At 42.3% G+C, this 18,638-nt stretch overlaps 1 protein-coding gene across 1 annotated transcript in view; it reads right to left on the reverse strand.

Moving 5' to 3' along the window:
• Window positions 1-18,638, reverse strand: part of ZNF407 (zinc finger protein 407) — a 364,894-nt gene that overhangs the window by 342,905 nt on the left and 3,351 nt on the right.

Below are 18,638 nucleotides of genomic sequence, written 5' to 3' on the forward strand. Positions count from 1 at the left end.
ATAAATTGTCATACATAATTTACATACAAAAATATCTTGTATTTATTATATTGTCATCTAGTAACATACTGTGTCATTCTTGTAAAAGAGTGAAAAAGATAAATGCATATAGTTTTATTACACTTACAAGATGTTCAACATTAGTTTAGATCGCCATTTCTTCAGAATATGTTCCAGAAAATACAAATTATATAAAAGGTCAGTAGTGTTTCAGGGGTAAAAAAAATATCCCTGGTCAAATAAGTTTAGAAAACTGTGGTTTGAGCATAGAATTCCTTTATTATAGAATGTCTCTGTACATAGCATTTCTCAAACTAATTTCATGACAGGACCCTTTGTCTATAATCAGGAGGCCAGTATTCCAAAGAACCCTTTAGAAAATGCTGTTTTAGATAAAGCATTGGTTTTGCTAGTCAACATCTGTAATGGAACAGTAAAAGGAGGAAAGAAAGTAAGGAAGAATGAATCATGTGTCTGATCCAAAAGCTTCACTTAGTGCCTACTGTATGCCAAGTATTTTTGGTTGCAGATACTGGAATCACAGCAAAGAAAAACACAAAACCTCTGCCTTTACATTGTAAGGGGGTGAGATAATTTTTTTTAAATAGATATATTGTCCAATCCAGGACATCTAGTCTGGTCAAGAAAAAAATCACAGGACTAGATTTACTCTCATGCACGAAACAACTAAAAAAGAAAAAAAGAAAAAACAGACAATTTATGAAACAACAGCACAAGACATTACCAGAGATGAGGCACCAAAGGGCATTGCTCCTGAGAGATGAGAAACCAACCAGGTGGCTGCCAGCCTACGGCCTGACGGAAGGACCAGGCCACAGCACAGAGGCCAGAGAGGACAGGCAGCTGGAGCCCACGGGGCCCAGGGAGGGAGCGAAGAGATGCCAGGGAGAGAAGCCCAAGACCTGCACAGGGTCCCCAGACTGTCCCTGTGGAGGCAGAGAACCCTGCCTTCTTCCCAGAAAACTGTCCAGGCCCCTTCATCCCCAGTAAACCCTGCCCTGAGGCAACCACTGCTCAGGGTTCTTCCACAGTAGATGAGTTTTGCCTGTTTTGGAAGTTTAGGTAAACAACATCAGCGGATAAACTCACTTTGCGGGGAGGGGGGCCTGGTCCTCTTGCTCCACACGACATGTGCGGTGCATCAGCGACCGGCCTCACCCCGGTGCTGACGGTCCTCCGCGTGCAGACCGCCCACAGTTCTGCTGACGGGACACCAAGCTACTTCCCTTCTCTGGGGATTGTGATGAAGCTGCTGTAAATATTCCTGTGCATGCCTTTTATGGACACAGGTCTTCATTTCTTTTGTGTAAACACCTGGGGCACCACTGTGGGGTCAGAGGGCAGATGTGGAAGCTTCACCTGCCGAGAATCTCAAAGTGGCCGTGCTGGTTTACACAGCCTCCAGCAAGGTCAAAAATTCTGACTGATCCACGTCCTCGCCCACATCTGACACCGTCAGTCTTTTAAATTTCAGGCATCCTAGCGGGTGTGGGCGGCTTTAATCTGCATCACCCCGTGACAGGTGACGAGGCGGAAGCCTACGTTACTCACTTTGCAAAGTCCTTGTTGGCCTTTTGCCCATTTCTTAAGTCACCTGTCTACTTTATTATTGAGTGGGAGGAGATGCTCATGCACTCTGGATATAAATCCTTTGTCAGACATGTGTTTTACAAATGGTTTCTCCCTTTTCATTTTATAAATGTTGTCTTTTGATAAGCAGAAGTTTTAGATTTGATGGAATCAATTTTTCCCTTATTCTGGTTATTTATGTGTCTAGTTTGTTTTCTGTCTTCCATGCGAGAATGTACAGGCCTGGTTTATTTTATCCACCCATATGTCCCAAGAGCCTAGAACAATTCCACACAGAAGGTACTAGAATGAACAAATGCCTCATTGTGATACTAGAAACATCTCCTATCTAAGTATTTATTGATGAAATGAAAAGTATCTGAGATGCACTTCAAAACAGCCCAGGAAAGGGGCCCGGAACCGAGTGCTGACGGGGACTGACAGCTGCATGGATTCCATACACTGTTCTGCAAACTTTCCTACGTGTTCGTGTACAGACGTGTTTGAAAATGTCCGTGACAGGAGTTATTTTTTTAAAAATCTTTTAATGCTTAGTCTAAAACAGCGTGAATCCCTTTCAGCAGTGCGTCCAACCATCTCTTCCTCTTCCAATACTGTGATGGCCATGGCTGCCCCACCTTCACTACGGGCACCAGCGGGCGGACACGCCCAGAACAGGCAGACACCCACGGAGGGAAGACCCACATGTGTACATCTGCTCCAGGCGGACGTTCCATAGATGGCACCTGACACACATTTGGGGACAAGAGAATAACTGCGTTAATATGCAGAAGCAAAACAATGAAGCGCTTTACTATCTTCTATATACTGGCTCCAAAAATTCTAAAACAAAAGGAAAAAGTGTTTCTACATTTGTTATTTCCCCACTGACTTTTTAAATTAATGAAATAATTCAGCATCTCATTATACCAAGAAAGAACAACAATCATTCAACAAATATATCCTGAGTTGACTACAATATGAAGGAACTCTAATGATACAAACACGTCCTTTTGCCTCAGCAGGCTCGGATCCTATTGGGAGCCATGTGACATAAATGCAAAGCAACTCTGATACCAGGCCACGTGTCGTCACATGTGTGATAGAAACTAAGATCTACGGCCGTGTAAACGAGCAAGGGGCCATACTGCCAAGTAGACCGAAATAGCAGAAATATCACTGGAGCTAAACCCTGAGGAAACTAAAAATGTTTTTTTTCTTTTGCTGAGGAAGCAGGTAGGAACAGTTAAACATTACAAGTAGAAAAAAGGGATTAGCAAAGCCACAAAGCACATCCAACAAGCCGTCCGGACAGCTACAGCTCTGCTTTCTACTGCAGGGCGACGAGAACACAAGGCAGATGACCAACCAGGACCACATCGCAGGAGGCTCTGAATTACTCAGCAGCGTCAGTGGGGAGTCACCAAAACGCAGCACTGCCTCAGGAAGATTCATTTTTCAGTCCGCAGAACGTATCACAGGTAGGGAAAGTCTAGAGGCAGAAAGAGCGTATTCTAATAGCTTAAGCATAAGGCCCGAACCAGAATGACACCGGTAGGCAAGGGTGCAAGGTGATTTAGTAAGTGACTTAAAGTGACCTACGGGGGATTAAACAAAAATGAGGAAGTTTATGCAAACGTCAATTAGAAAAGAAAAACCTTCATCAGAAAGGTTATTAGAACAAGCACCGTGTTACCAGTGGAGACGGGAGAAGGGGTCTTCTTTAAAGCAGAATCCAAAATCACCCACGGGCTCTTTTTTCTAAAGCAGATCTAATTCATCCGCTCAACAAACACTTATCGAAAGCTTACCACATACCAGAAAGCACCTTTAATTTTCTACGAGCAAGGCAAAACAACAGAACAGGCAGGGGACCCCCTTGCCCACCCTCAAAGTGAGGAAGGCATCATCTCCGTTCTTCCAGGAAGTACTGGTATTTATATCCTCTGGAGAAGACAGTGAGCCTCAGATTTCTTCCCACAGTAAGGTTTCAAGATTCAGAAGACTTAGTAGGTGTTTAGACTAAAATAATGAGATATGTTACTAAACCACATCTTCGTAAAGCATATGGTTCCTCTACAAATTCATCAATTACCATGCAACACACATCCTTGCTGTGCCAAAGCTTTTCAAATATGCAGTTCCATTTACAGTTTCTACTCATCCAAATTCTCAACTAGTAATTGTTCCTCAACTAAAAAAATTAAGTTACATATACCAAAATCATCAATTTTAACTATAAAAAATTAACTCACCAAGACACTGTCCCAAAAGAAAGTCCCTGCTCACCTTTAATGAAAAAGAATATGAAAATGAATACATGTACATATATGTATGACTGGGACATGATGCTGTACACCAGAAACTGACACCTTGTAACTGACTATACGTCAATAAAAAAAAGAAAAGAGAAAGTCACTGCTCTAACACAAAGAGTATCTGCCATGGTCTAAAAAGAAAAACAATGTAAGAAACAAATCAAAACACATGTACTTTTTAAGAAAAATAACAAAACAAGTCAACGGCAGACTGCTGGTGACATCTGGTGGCCATTTCTCACAGGAGGTTTCCTCAGCGTTTTTAAGAGGTATTTCAGGAACTAGCAGAGAAACACACCAGTTATTCATTCAGCCGTTTCACATGCTCACCTTACTATGGGCAGCACGCACGGAATTTCCCCCTTGCTTTTCTCCCTTTCTGTTCCACTTTGCACTCACTGCATCTTGACTTCATTCTCTCTTGAGCCCTTTCCTCTTTGCTGAGTGTACGGTCGGTGAGCCTGAGCTCTGTCTCTCTCTCTCTCTCTGTCACACACAGACACACACACACACACACACACACACACAGACACACTCTCTCTCTCTCACTGGTGTGACAAGGCAACCCACACAAGGAACCACCTCTCCCTGCTCCATCCCATGCCATCTCACCCTTCATCCCTCCTGACTGACCCGAATTCATGGTGCAAATTCGTGGTGTGAAGTGAGCATCAGGCCAACAGTAAAATCACAGCAGGGGCTCTGTGTGTGCAGCAGGGCAGGTGTGCCCACACGGGCACATATACAGAAACTTCCAACAGTCTTTGATCCTCTCCCCTTGGAGAGTTCAAAAAAGGATGAACTGCACTGGTCATTAGGAGCCAACGCAGGAAGTCTCTCCTCCTGGAAGGTCAAGACAGGGCAGGAAAAGCTCCCTAAAAGCCCATTACAGCCTGCAATGGAGACAGCCGAGAGTAAAGGGAAATAAAGGGAGAAAGAAGGGAAATCAGTGGATGACTCTGACCCCTTTCTTAACCTTCCATTTTCAGCTGGACTTTTACTGAAAATACGTGTCTTGCCATTACACTATCCCCTGCTCAACACAGTGCTACCAAGTCCACACCAGAGTCTGTTGATGTTCAGAAACTCTGAAACATTGGCTGTCACTACAAAACACCACGTACATAATCGAAGGGTAACTAGAGGGTCTTTTCTTGATGTAATCCTCCTCTCAGAGAAACTCCCCCATCGGAAACATCAATTCATAACAGAGACTACAAAATCAAGTATCTGATTCTACCAAAAAAAAAAATCACTTTTCTATGAAAATTCTTACAAGTTGAGTAACTTCTCCCATGACAAAAGGGTATAATTTAACACCCTAGAAACCATTTCCTAGATAACACTGGAGGCAATTTACCACAAATGGGCGTGTAAGAGGGTTGTGGTTTATCCACGATGGGACCAGCACAAATACCTGGGCCCAGTGAAACCCAGCTCCTTGCTGGCTGCAGGGCTCTCCTCGGTTATGTCTGTAAGCCCGTCCCTCTCCCCAGCCAGGAAAATGCCTGTGGTGGTTGAAAAGGAGTCCACAAAATTCTATGGCACTCCTTTCACAGAGTGGAGCCTATTCGCTCCCCTTGGCGTGGACTGGCCCTGCTGACCCACTTGGAGGGGACAGAAAACACTGGAAGTGAGTTTGTCTGACTTCATAGGAGGCACCGTGTTCCCTGCTTGTGATCTCCCTTGCGACAACTGTCTGGGCGAAGCTGGAGCCCTGCTGTGGGGACACCTCTGCAGCCTGTGCGTGGGCAGGCTTGTGGGTGATGGACTGAAGCCTCCTACCAAGAGCCAGTGAGGACCAGAGATTCCTGCTGACAGCCAGGGGGGCGAGCTGTGGGTCTGGCCCGGGAACAGCTCCTCCAGCTCCAGGCAAGCCTTCGAGTGACTGCAGCCCCCACACAACCCTGAGTGCTGCCACAGGAGAGAGCAGGAGCCAGAACCACCCGGGTAGGCCCACTCCCAAATCCCTGACCCCTAGAAACTGGCTTTAAGCCCCTGTGTGTTACAGAATCTGCTACATAGCACTGGATTACTAATATAATGCCCATTCTCTCTCCTTTACACCTTGTCGAGAACAGATACGGTGCAAGTTCACCCCTCCTTTATATATATTTCATATATAATTTCCTTTTCTACATGCTCCAGCCTTTAACAAGAACCTTCTGCACTGGCACAACAGTATTAATGTACAGGAGGAGGTCAATAAATGTCAGGTGAAGTACACTATGCAATGCAGACCAGGAGCAGAACTCCTATCACGCTTCTGTAAGATTTTAGAACGTAAGAAACTGACATTTACATTTATGTCTCTCCCACTATCAAAATCAGACCTGATACAGCTTACGGTGAAAAAGTGGTACAGTAAAATCAAGAGTTATTAAAAAGATGAGGTGCGGAGAGTTTTAATTCAGATTTGTACGGAATAAAAGAAATGTCTTACTATTTCTGAAAGACCTTCTCATTGTGGATGAGGGTCTTCATTCTAACAGGCCCCTGGAATCACAGCAAGAGGCCTGCCTCAGAGCTGACAGTAGCCAGGATTGCCTTTCTCAGCTGGGCTCAGGATGCCCACAGTCGAACATTCCCCACACCTGATGACGTGGCCCATGCAGTGAACACACGGCCAGCCACAGGGCATCAGGGCTGAGCGAGTCACAGTCCTTCTGGCCATGCAGACTGCGTGACCCCTCACCCTCCCCTAGCAGGAGGCATCCAAGCCCAGGAGATGCAGGCGCCTCTGGCCATAGGACCTGCAACTGATGAAGTTTCACCTCCAGAGCATTTCACATGCCATGCCTGGCTTAAGCCTAAAAAGAATCTTCCCAGGCCAGAGTCCAAGGTCACCCTGAGGACAAGCAGGCCAGAACCATACGCTCCTAAGCCCCAAGGGTCAGAGGGAAGTAAAACTAGCACAGGAAGGAAAAACACTCTCACTCAAGTCAGAATAGAATATTATTTCTATTCCAGGGGTACCCATGATCTTTTTCAAATATCCAATTTGATTCTGTGTGCAAGTTAAAAACTAGGGTATTTCTTGAGTGCTTAAGTTAGAGCTAAAACAACCACTAAAAAGTCATAGCAAGAGGGATTAAACCACGGTGACCATAACAGAAACGCAGATCATCATCCCTTTCATTATCAAAGGCCGCCACCTTCCCAGCACTACTCGTGAAGACACATTAACACCAAGAAAAACAACAAATCACTGGACAGAAACACTGTAAATTAGCTCAGCCTTCTTACCTGGCTATTCCTTTTTTTAAATCTTCCTACACTTCAAGTACTCTTCTCCAAATACGTTAATTGATCCAGGAATAAAGTTAATTTTACGACTACCTTCTATCAGCCATCCCTGACAAACGTATTTTTTGTAGTAAGAAAGATTTTACACAAAAAGTTAAAATTTAATCTATCTCCTTCCAAAGAGTACTTTTAAGATCAATGTCATGCTAGTCTTTCTACCTAATTGTTTTGATTTTCCTTAAGAAAGGGGATTTTTATTGAAATAGAAAAACAATAAAAGAAATGAAGACTCTATAAGAAAAGCAGAAAATGAAAAACTCCAACGCCATTAAAAGCAGACACGTAGGGTCGTTTGTATCTTATGCCATGTGAAAAGGTTGTTTTATTATCAACGTAACTAATCACAATGAAACCATCTCTTACAACTAAAGACATTATAATGAATTTTCTTTACAGCTACAGAGAAATGGGATTTGCTGTTTCACATCAAATAGAACAGGCTGTATAAATTCTTCTTCCTATTTATTGTAAAATATAATTTCATCTATAAAATCAGTCATGAAATATTAAAACTGAAACAACAGAATTTATATCCTTTACTTAATTTAGTTTAAACGGTCTATTCACTAAAAAAGGGGGAGAGGGGGGACATGTGATAGAGCCCCTACTTTCTCATTAAGTGTTTCCATTAGACGCTTTATTTTCAAGAATTTATAATGCAGCCATAAAAAAGCATTCCTTAATAAAAGTTAGTATACTTTCCTTAAATTTTCCTTTCATCTTTTTCAAAAGGCAAAAGAATGAAGCACACAGCATAGAAACGCTGAGGAAAGGAAGAGAACTAGGAGAAAAGAATGCACGAAACACAACGCATTTACACTGAAAATGGTAAACACTAGTGAGAACGAAGTGTTTTGGTTCAAGTAACGTGGCCCAACCACTCCATCAATACGCTGCAGGGCACACGGCAAGCATTTAACTATGCTGAGCCTCAGTTTCCTCATTTGGAAAGTGGGAGAGAAGGACGAAGATTTCTAAATTCCAGCAGAAAATCTTTTGCTGAGACTAAAAAATTGTTGAGCACTCAACCAGTAGAAAAAAGAATTCTTACTAATGGATTTTTTCTTTCATTCCAGTAGGAAAAATCTGAAAAAGGCTATTTCCAAAATGTAAATATGGAGGAAATATAACTTAAATAAACAGCTAAACATATGTTCCACGTTGTTCATGCTTAGACAGATTCGTCAGGTCCACTGAGAAGAGATGGATTAATACAATGGCTAATCAAAGAACTACAGGGAAAAAAGAATAAAACTACTAATTTTGGAAGAAATCTGGAAAACACTGTAATTCCAAATGTCAATAAGCTAACACACAATATAAAGCTCTCAAGCCTCAAGATATTTGGAATATAAATTATTAGGTATCAAAGATCTGAGTGTTAAAGTATACTTGGAAAAGAGAAAAATTCAGTATTAAATTTTAAAAATGGATATAGTTCTAACCAAGTCATTTATCTAATAAGGTTAATAGGCCTTTCCCCCTCTGGGTGGTAAAATTATAGGCAATTTCTTCTTCTTCTTCTTCTTCTTCTTGGCTCTCTTCTATATGATTTCCTAAATATATTACTTTGTGGGAGAAGACGAAAGAAGCAGCTTTAAAAAAAAAATCCTCTACACATGGTAAGTAATGGAAAATGATAATGCCTCTCAAAAAAAAGGAGGCCTTCATATAGAAATACATTTATGATTGTGGTTCTTGGACTAAATTGAAAATCAAAATACCACAAATATAGGGAAATCTGGCAGCAACCTGTAAAAGTCAGAGATGTTGGGGTCTAATTTTGGTCAAACATTCAGGGACACCAAGAAATTTCCCTATGGCTCACTGGACCTCCCACTAAACTCAAGGAGGACCAGGAACAACGAGCACACCCAGCACCCACATCTTGGTCTCCAATACCAGCCCCAGTAAATAGAACCTGGGCTCCTCAAAGAACGGCAGATTCGAGGCCTGGAGCATAGTAGGCACAAGATAAGCCTGGAGCACCTTATTTTGTCACAAAGTGGAGAAATGCTTTTAAAAATTTTTGTGACAAAGATACCAGAGTCAGCTTGAAGGGGCTCCTGCTGACCAAATCTGGGACAGTTTCCGCACCACAATAATTAACGACCATTGAAAGTAGGAATGAGTGAGTCCGTATGGATGGTTGGGAGACAGACAGGTAGATGTACAGACAAATGGATGGAATGACAGGGCAAACGTATGGCTCTGTTTACAGCAGAATGTGGAGGGCCACCTGGGAAATGTGGAGGGACTGCAGGAGACAGAAAGTCATACTGGCAAAGACTGCATCAGGCAAGAATTATCAATGGAAGCCAATCAAGGGGGTAACGTTAATATGCAGAACGTTGGAGTGGCATTAAACCATCTCCCTACAAACTGCTTATTAGTTTCAAGGGAAGAAAATTCAGCAACTGTACAGTGGATAAATCAGGAACACCTTGCCAGGAGTGATCAAAATGAGCATCCTCGATGAAGGCAGACATGCTGCACCCCGGATCGAAGACCCTGACAAGGACGGGGCAGCAGGCAGCACTGCAGCAGAGAACGCCGGGCCCGCTGCTCATCAGGAGGAAACAGTGCAGACAACACAGAGTGAGGAACGTTTTATTTAAAGATGGAAAAAAAAAAGTGGGGAGGACTACATTCTTCACAAATGTCAATGACATAAAAGACAAAGAAAGACTATGGAAATGTTCCAGATTAAAGGAGGCTAAGGAGACATGACAGCTAAATGTGGTATGTTTTCTCAGACTGGATCCTAAGGTGGCAGGAAAACATGGCACTAAGGACACTTTAGGGCAGCTGACCAAAAAGACTGTGACAGTCAACTGTAAGTGCTAACCTGACCGGGGCTGAGGGATGCACAGACAGCTGGTAAAATGCTATTTCCAGGCACGTCTGTAGGGTGTTTCTGGAAGGGAGGAGCATCTGGACAACAGACTGAGTAAAGGAGACCGGCCCTCACCCATGTGGGCTGGCAACGCCCAGTCTGCTGAGGGCCTGAATGCAACAACACAAGGAGAGTGGAGGGGGGCAAATTCGCTTTTTTTCCCTCGAGTTGGGATGTCCACCTTCTCCTGCCCTCAAACATCAGCACTCCTGGACCGCGGGCCATCAGACTCAGGCACAAAGTGATCAAATACCACTGAGACATGCTGCATCACGATCCTTCTCCAGGTCCCGACCAGCACCCTCCCATCTTCTGGACTCCGACACCTGAACTTGGACTTTCACTGCAGCAGTCCCGCCTTCTCCGTGGTTTCTACTTCTGTGGTTTGAGTTACCATCTGTCAACTGTGGTCCAAAAATTTTAATGGAAAATTTCAGAAATAAACATAAGCTTTAAGCTGCAAGCCATTCTGTGTGGTATGATGCAATCTCGGCCCACCCAGGATCCCCAATATCGACGTGGTCTACTCCTGACAGCCAGCCATCAACATCACCACGGCTCAGCAATCCAGGACCTCCAAAGCCAACCGTCCTCCTCCTGACTTACCATCAGGTCAACAGGGGCCTAACGCCACGTCACAGTGTGTGCGTCACACACCTCCCCTCTTCTCATCACACAGGCCCTGCTCCCTCTCGCGTGGTTGTAAGACAGGTCTATCAGATATTTTGAGAGAAAGACCATATTCATGTAAATTTTAGCACAGTTCATTGTTATAACTGTTCTGTTTTATTATTAGTTATTGGTGTTAATTTCTTACTGGGCCTATCACAGGTACACATGTATAGGAAAAACAGTACACACACACACACACACACACACACACACAAATAGTCTGGTACTATCCACGGTTTCAGGCATCCACCGGGGGTCTTGGAACACAGGTCCTGGGATGAGAGGGGACCACTGGGTGGAGCTGAAGTCTGTGACAGCTTTGCGATCACATACACCTCTGGATTCTTGCACTGCTTCAGAGGGTTTCTCCGTAAGCTTCACACTGTTCATAATACAAAACTCTCATTTTTCTGTAACAACTTCTCCTGTCCCCTTCCCCTTAGTTTTCACCTGGCAAAACTGATTTTTATTTTCAAGTGTTCCTCTGAATTCTCTTTCAAGTTACATTTTGCTGCTTTTCACTAAACCTGTGTCAGTGTCTCTCATGTCTCACTCTCAATTAATTGTCATAAATGAGAAGAGAGTAAATAATCTCCAAGCTTTATTTCAATGATCATTCTTTCACTATTTTAACGTACTTCTTCTCTTTTACTTGATCTGGTACAAATTACAGAAATAAACTCATCTGAAATTCTACCACTTTTCCTTTATCTTGCCTGCTTTTATTTATCCTGGTTGTTGGTATAGGGTGTTAATGAATTCAAAAAGTACAAAATAAAATATGGGTAGAGGAAGTCAGGAGATAAGCAGCGCTATATATGACTATATATGACTCCTCGAAAGGAAAACCAAAGACTAAGTTTCAACATGCTCAGTGACTATAGTGTGTAAGACTCGAGTGCAAAATTCTGGAACACTTGAAATAAGAAGCTCCCTTTCCAACTAAAAGATAGAAGCTTAGAACAAACTTAAAGGATTAATTTATACATCAAGATACAAACTGATAAAAATGATTGAAGAGTTTAAAACTTAAATTATGCAGAAGTGCAATGGTACGAATTGGTAAATTCTAGAACTTCAAGACATTTGAGAGGAAAGAGAAGTGCTTGGGTGCTTCCTCAGCTTCCAAGGACGGCAAAGGCTCGCCCTCCAACAACGCGTTCTTTCCTGTGGACCTGATACAACGCGCTCCAGGAAAAAAGGAAAGGATGTGGGCAATGGGATGAAGAAGAAGAGACGCAAATCACGTCCCTCCTGAGCCCTCTTCTCCCTAAACGCTCAGTCCGTACTCGACAGAGCTCATGGTCCCTTCCAGTCTTCTTACCTGCTTCTCCCTCGAGTATTCTACCAGATTATTTCCTCAAATTCCTTCTCTACCGAAAGTAGCAGTGCTTTCCCAGAGCTTCACTTACATTTCTGTCGGTTAGCACTTCCTTAGGCCCCTCGCTCTCTAATTTGAGAAGCAGATGCTGCTTCGCTGCAAACTGTTTAGACATCGTTTCCGTTGCCCCTCAGTGACAGAGGTAAATGGCAATCAAACAGAACACTAGTCTCTGCAACAGGAAAATGGTACCCCAAAGCCCCACTAGACAGTGGGGCGGCCTGTTTCCAGGTGACTGCATGTACTTCTATTAGAATTTTATGGATGAAGCGCTGAAGAAACTAAAAAAAAAAGTACTTATCAGGTGAACAGTATTTCCCAAGTATAACAGAAATATCACCAGTGGCATTTAAAATAAAGTGATGTTCTGCAAATAAGGGTTTTTAAGTAAGTACATATTATTAGAATGTGTATTGGAAGGAAATAACATACCAACCTATGAGTCCACATGTGTTACTTCTTATGACAAGGCTAAGTCTAAAAAAAAGTGAGCTGAAATGCTGTGGTATAAAATGTAGCAAAACAACGAAGGAGTAAATGAGTAAGTGTGGGAAACCCTGCATTACATACACCTTACACGTTGACTAATTCTTTAATTACATAAATTCTAAGAAATCGATAAAAATACGTAAGAATTCTCAGCTCTAAGTTCGTTAGTAAGTAAGAGTGTTCTGAAAATCAGCCCCTTCCCCGCTGCTGCCAGCCTTTCACGGGTGGCCTCACAAGCCTTCACTCACTAATTTTCACCTGAGTACTGGCCACCCTCCAAGCACAGCTCTAAGAAAGCACTGTGGCCCAGCAACACGTCCCGACTCTGCAGCAGTACGCTTCCACCTTCTGAGGGTAACACAACTACACATGTGGAGAAAAACTGGGGATTACTAACGTTCTGCATATTCACAACCTGCCTGTCCTTCTAGATTTGGCTACAATCAACCTGACAAGAAGTTAGCGCCCTAATACCCGAACTGCTGTCATAAGTGGGCTTGAAAACGGCTCAAACCCCACAGAAGTTTGAATCCCGCTCCTGAGAACTCCCAAGGCAGCTGCTCCTGGAGAGCAGGCGGGCGCTCCCGCTGGCTCAGAGATGCTGACTCTTCCCATCTCAGCGCTCAGCCCCAGAGCTCACTCCCTGCACCCAGCGGGCGAAGGACGGAAGCAAGCGTGGAGTTTGCAGGGCCTTTGCTCCTTCAAAGGCCCTGAACCCCCTGCCACTTCCACGCCTGCCTGCTTCTCGGCAAGGAGCCTGCAGTTGTGCGACTGTACCTCACGGAAGGGAGAGCTGATTTAGGTGGACAGCTAACCATCCCCGCCACATAGCAGTCCCAAAATCATCACTCTCCTTGTTTGCCTACCATTAATGAAGGCTTGCAGACTTTAAGACTTATCAAAACCCGTTCTGAGAAATGCACCTGTCCCTGGAAGAGCATACTTAGAGCTAGTGCTTCCATGCGTGTACAGTAAGGCAATTACAGACAATATCAATCATTTACAAATCATCAAAGCATGAATCCCTTGGTCCTACCTGTGGAGAGATTCCAATTAAAGTCTAAGGTGGGCAGAAAAATCTGTAGTTTTAAAGAGCTCCCTGGTTGATTTTAATGAGTCAGATTTGTGATCCACTGGATTAAAATCCCTCCTAACTTCCCTCAAAAAATATACTTAAAACATATTAACCATACAGAGCGGAACTGCAGAGGAGAAGGGGGGGGAGAGGAAAAGGAAAGGTGAGTCAGGAAGGAAAATAATGCACTGCACTGAACAGGGCTGTCACATCACATCCCAAGCTCATTTGCCAACGTAATGATCAGCCCACAAAATTATTCTGAATGTGACTTTTCGCAAACACTGCCTCAGTCTACCACCCCCAAATCCTAGGGTTTTAAGTATCTCCCCTGTGGGAAACCAGATGATGGACCCTAAAGATTTTTAATGAAAACCATTTGATCTCATTTTTTGAAAGGCTATAATTTCTACCACCTCTCCTTGAATGCTCTAAATTCTCTAAGCATTTTTAAAAGCACATTACAGCTCAGTTTAAATTCTAACAGTTTTATAATTTTATGCACTCCCTATAACTGTGATCCTTCATTCTATAATAATTGATCCAATAATTATATATCAAATTTTGATCCCTAGTTCACAATAATTTACAAGTACACTTCATAAGAAGTGGCTTGTTGTTTGTTACAGGTTTAAAACACAAACGTCCCTTTATATTTAGTAACTGACAAGCAAGCTAGGCTTTGGTTACACTGGATGATTATACTGGTATTGCTCCAACTGTGCTAAGTAATGACTTTACCCGAGGCTTCTTATTACCTTACTTGCTTTTATTTAAAACTATTTTTTAATAAAAGGAAAAAAGTACAAGAGATTAGAGAATGTAAAAGAAGTAGGAACACCAAACACATTGAAAAGCACTGAGATTTAAGATTGATTGTCTAGCTTTAGCAAAACACAGCCGAAAACTGGAAGAGCTCAAGTCCCTGAGATCTGTCTGAAGAAGCCTATGTTCTGCATTTGCCCATGAGGGACCCTCGACCAGCACCACCCGCGTCGGGAAAGCAGACGTCCCGGCTAGGGAAGGACTCTCCCAGCTGTCAGCGTCTTCGCGAGGGGCTGACTCTGCTGGAACGTATGACGCTACATAATTGCAAATGCTTGACACTTTTCGTGGTTTAGACAATTTTAGCACTCTGAATATCAAACAAAAACAGCAGAGCTATTTGATTCCACAGGGCATGTAACTGACATAGGGCTTCTAGAACCATCTTTTTATTTTTCCTATACTTGTTCGTTTCAAGAAATGACTGTCACACCACAATAGCTTAAAATAAGGTTTACAGTACAGGCAATGTTTATTTATAAAATAGTCCTCATAATATGGAATACATATGACTCTCCCAAAAAAAAATTTATCAAAAGGCTAGGAAAAAATAGGCAAAGGAAAATTTCCCAAAACTGCCCTTTTTAGTAACCTAAGCAAAGAAGTATGATTTCCCAAGTCCTATAACAGGACACTACTGCTTTCTGAAGGACTGGAAGATACAATCCTTAGAACTACAAACAAAACACAATTAATTACGTTTTCTGCTTTTGAGACTTGTCATTTACTAGAATGATAAAGTTAAGTACACTGGTTTAAAAACAAATCTTGCAAAATAAAGAAAGTAACTCGGAAAATGGGGGTGAATACACCCTTCACCGTCCTCCTCTGAACTCCCATTCCAACTTTGACTCTGACTTTTTCTCGTAACTCCAACACTCTGGGATGTACCTTCGTTCTGTCTATGACTGTCTTCTTCCTCTGACCTTTTCTGACAGAGTGGTCAGGAGACAGAAGGCCACCACCACTCCCACCTGTGTGCCCACAGGACCCTTCCTCCTCTGGTTAAAGGGGCAGTAGTGACACAACTCATGGGTCAGTGGGAGGCTCAGTTCTCAGGTAACTGAGCATAAACTCAGTACGCAGTGTGGGTACACCAGTGCCTGGTACCCAGTGAGCATCCAGCAAGTATTAATAATCATTACCGTCCAGACAAACCGGCTTTTTGATATTTCTACCACTGCGAGTACTTTTGTATTATAATCCTACAAGAGCACATCTTGACCACCATCACCCCCGTATCTTTTTCACACAAACTGAATAGTCCTTCTGTCAACAGACACTGCAAAAAGGAAAATTTGTTTTTAAGATATTTGGTAGAAATAAAATTAATTTTATTACATAAAATATAAAGACATTAAGCACATTATAACAAAACCCTGAGCACAGGTCAGTTTAAGAAAATTAAATTCTTGGCTTTAAAGTCCCTCTTGGTGTGCCTGTCCCCTTCCCTCTTGTTACAGAGCTGAGCGAGAAGGGAGGGGGGCAGGGCACAACCATTAAAAGAATGACACAGCCACTGAGGATATGACCAAACTGGTTAAAACCAACTAGGCCCAACACTAGACCTCCAGGAGACCCTGAGCCTCACTACATGTTCACTGCAATACATTATCTGCTAAATGACACACCCATAGGTGCCATGACCACAGGGCAAAAAGTGGACAGTGGCCCAGTTCCTGGAAATCCCCACCCCTTCCCCAAAATAGTTGGAATAACCCTCCCACTTGTTAGCATATGAAATTACCAACCCTACACCTTAGGGCCGCTCTCCCTTCTGAGGGACCCCATTGTGTATGGAATGTGTATCTCTCTAAAGGAACTTGCTTTCACTTTCATGGCTCACTCGAACTCTTTCCTGGGCAAAGCCAAGGACCCCCTTATTTGGCAGCAGGTCCCACAGACTCATCAGAGACCTGAGACATGACCATCTTCTCACACCCTGTCATCCTCCTGCAAGAGAGCTACCTATTAACTTGAATTTTCTGTTTATAATTTACCTATTTTATTACTTTCAATATCTGTACTCCTAACAACACACAATATTGTTTTGCATGTTTCTAAACTTGAAAAAGAAAAAATGGTATACGCATTCTTCTATAAGTAGCTTCTTTTCCCTCAAGATGTGCCTGACACTTATTCCGGGTGATGCATGTGGCTAAAATCCATTCGGTTTCACTCTCGCACAGTACTTCACTAGAGGCATATCATACAGTTTATCTGTTCTCCTGTGACGGACGTGGCTTCCAGGGTTTGCCTTTTACACAGTGCAACTATGAGCATTCCTGTACATGTCTTCAGTCGCTCATGTACAAGATTTTCTCTGGGGCAGTGGTTTGCCAATTTTAGCATGCATCAAATACCTGGAAGTCTTTCTAAAGCAAAAAGCTGGCCCATCCCCAAAGTTCCTGACTCAGCAGGCCTAGGGTGGAGCCCCCAAATCTGCATTTCTAACAAGTTCCCAGGAGATGCTGTTAGCACCCTGTAGGACCAACACTCCAGGTTAAAGACATAGGAGTGGAAGCACTGGGTCAAATGGTACAGGAATCTTTAACTTCACTAGCTAACTGCACAGTTATGCACCAATTAACATTCCCACTTCTTCCCTACAAACAGCAGGCATGGTCAGATTTTTACACCATTGCATGTTGGTCCTAATTTCCATTTCTCTAATTACTGATGAAGTCAAGTGTCTTTGCATTTGGGTTTCCTCTTCTGTGAAATGCCTATTCAGGTCCTTTGCCCATTTTTCTGTTGTTCTTATAGATTTATAGTTGCTCATCTGTCTGGATACTAAACTTTTATCAGTAATATGTACTGAAAAGATCTATTTTCGCTTGTGACTTGACTGTTCACTTTCTTGACAGTTTCTTTTAACAAACAAAAGTCATCAATATCAATGTTGTCAAATGTATCAATCTTTCCCTTTATAGTTTGCACCTTCTGAGATTTGTTTAAGAACCTCTTCCCTCTAACAAAGTGATATAATTATTGCCCAATTATTGTTTCCTAAAAGTTTCTAGTTTTGCCATCTATAATTACGCCTTTGATTGACCTGTGGTTGATTTTGGTGACTGATGTGAATCAGAAATGCATGCAAGTTGTAAGAAGCTTCCCTTTTGGTGAGGGCCACAGATACAGCCAACAGGAGCCATTTACAAAAAGTGCCCCAAGTGAAATGCTAGTTAGGTGTTAATTACTACTTTATTGAGGTTTATTTTGCTCTCTCATTGAGGCAAACAAAAAACTGGAAATTTTCAATGTGAAAATAAGGAAGGTTTTAGCAAATTAGTCAGAATACCACTTCCCACCCATCATACTACAGGAAGAATCCTTAAAAATATCCCCTCAAAACTCAATTTTGTCTAAAACAAAAACAGTTAAGCATTGCGGAAAACGTGGGAAAATGTGCATTCTCAATAGTACAGATTGGGATATAAATCTATACAACCTTTCCACGGGGTAATTTTGCAATTTATATATCAAAAACCTTAAAAATGTGTATCTTCTTTGAGCTATCAATGACTCTACAGAATTTATCTTAAAGAAATATTGGACAAAATATGTGTTTAAGAATATTCACCATGGAACTCTTTACAACAGAAAAAAAACTGGGAATAACCTAATATCCAGCAACGAAGTATCAATTAAAGATGAAGCCACTGAATACGAAAAAATCTATTACACATATACATAAAACGGCTGAGGGAACCACTGTTAACTCTAACATAACATGCTACTTCCTCCAATAACTGCTTAAAAATCCCAGTAACTGCAAATAAGGCGTAAACTGGAACAGATGACAGTTACTCAAAACAGGCCACAACTGGGATCATCTAGAGAGCAGACAAACCTTCTAGATAAATGACCTACCTTATTTTCACCCTTACTCTTTTTTAACTCAACTTACATTTCTTCAGCATCTCCTACAGGCATGTAACTGTGTAGGGCCTGGTAAGATTCTGATATACAAGAAAAGAACATTTTAGTACACAAAGTAAGAGGAGAGCATAGAATAACAAAGTGGGAAGTAATTTTTCAGTCCTAGACCATCTAAGCAATCAATCTGGACACCCTTCTTAGTGT

This window comes from Camelus ferus, chromosome 30, assembly GCF_009834535.1.
Source record: "Camelus ferus isolate YT-003-E chromosome 30, BCGSAC_Cfer_1.0, whole genome shotgun sequence".
Lineage (NCBI taxonomy): Eukaryota > Metazoa > Chordata > Mammalia > Artiodactyla > Camelidae > Camelus > Camelus ferus.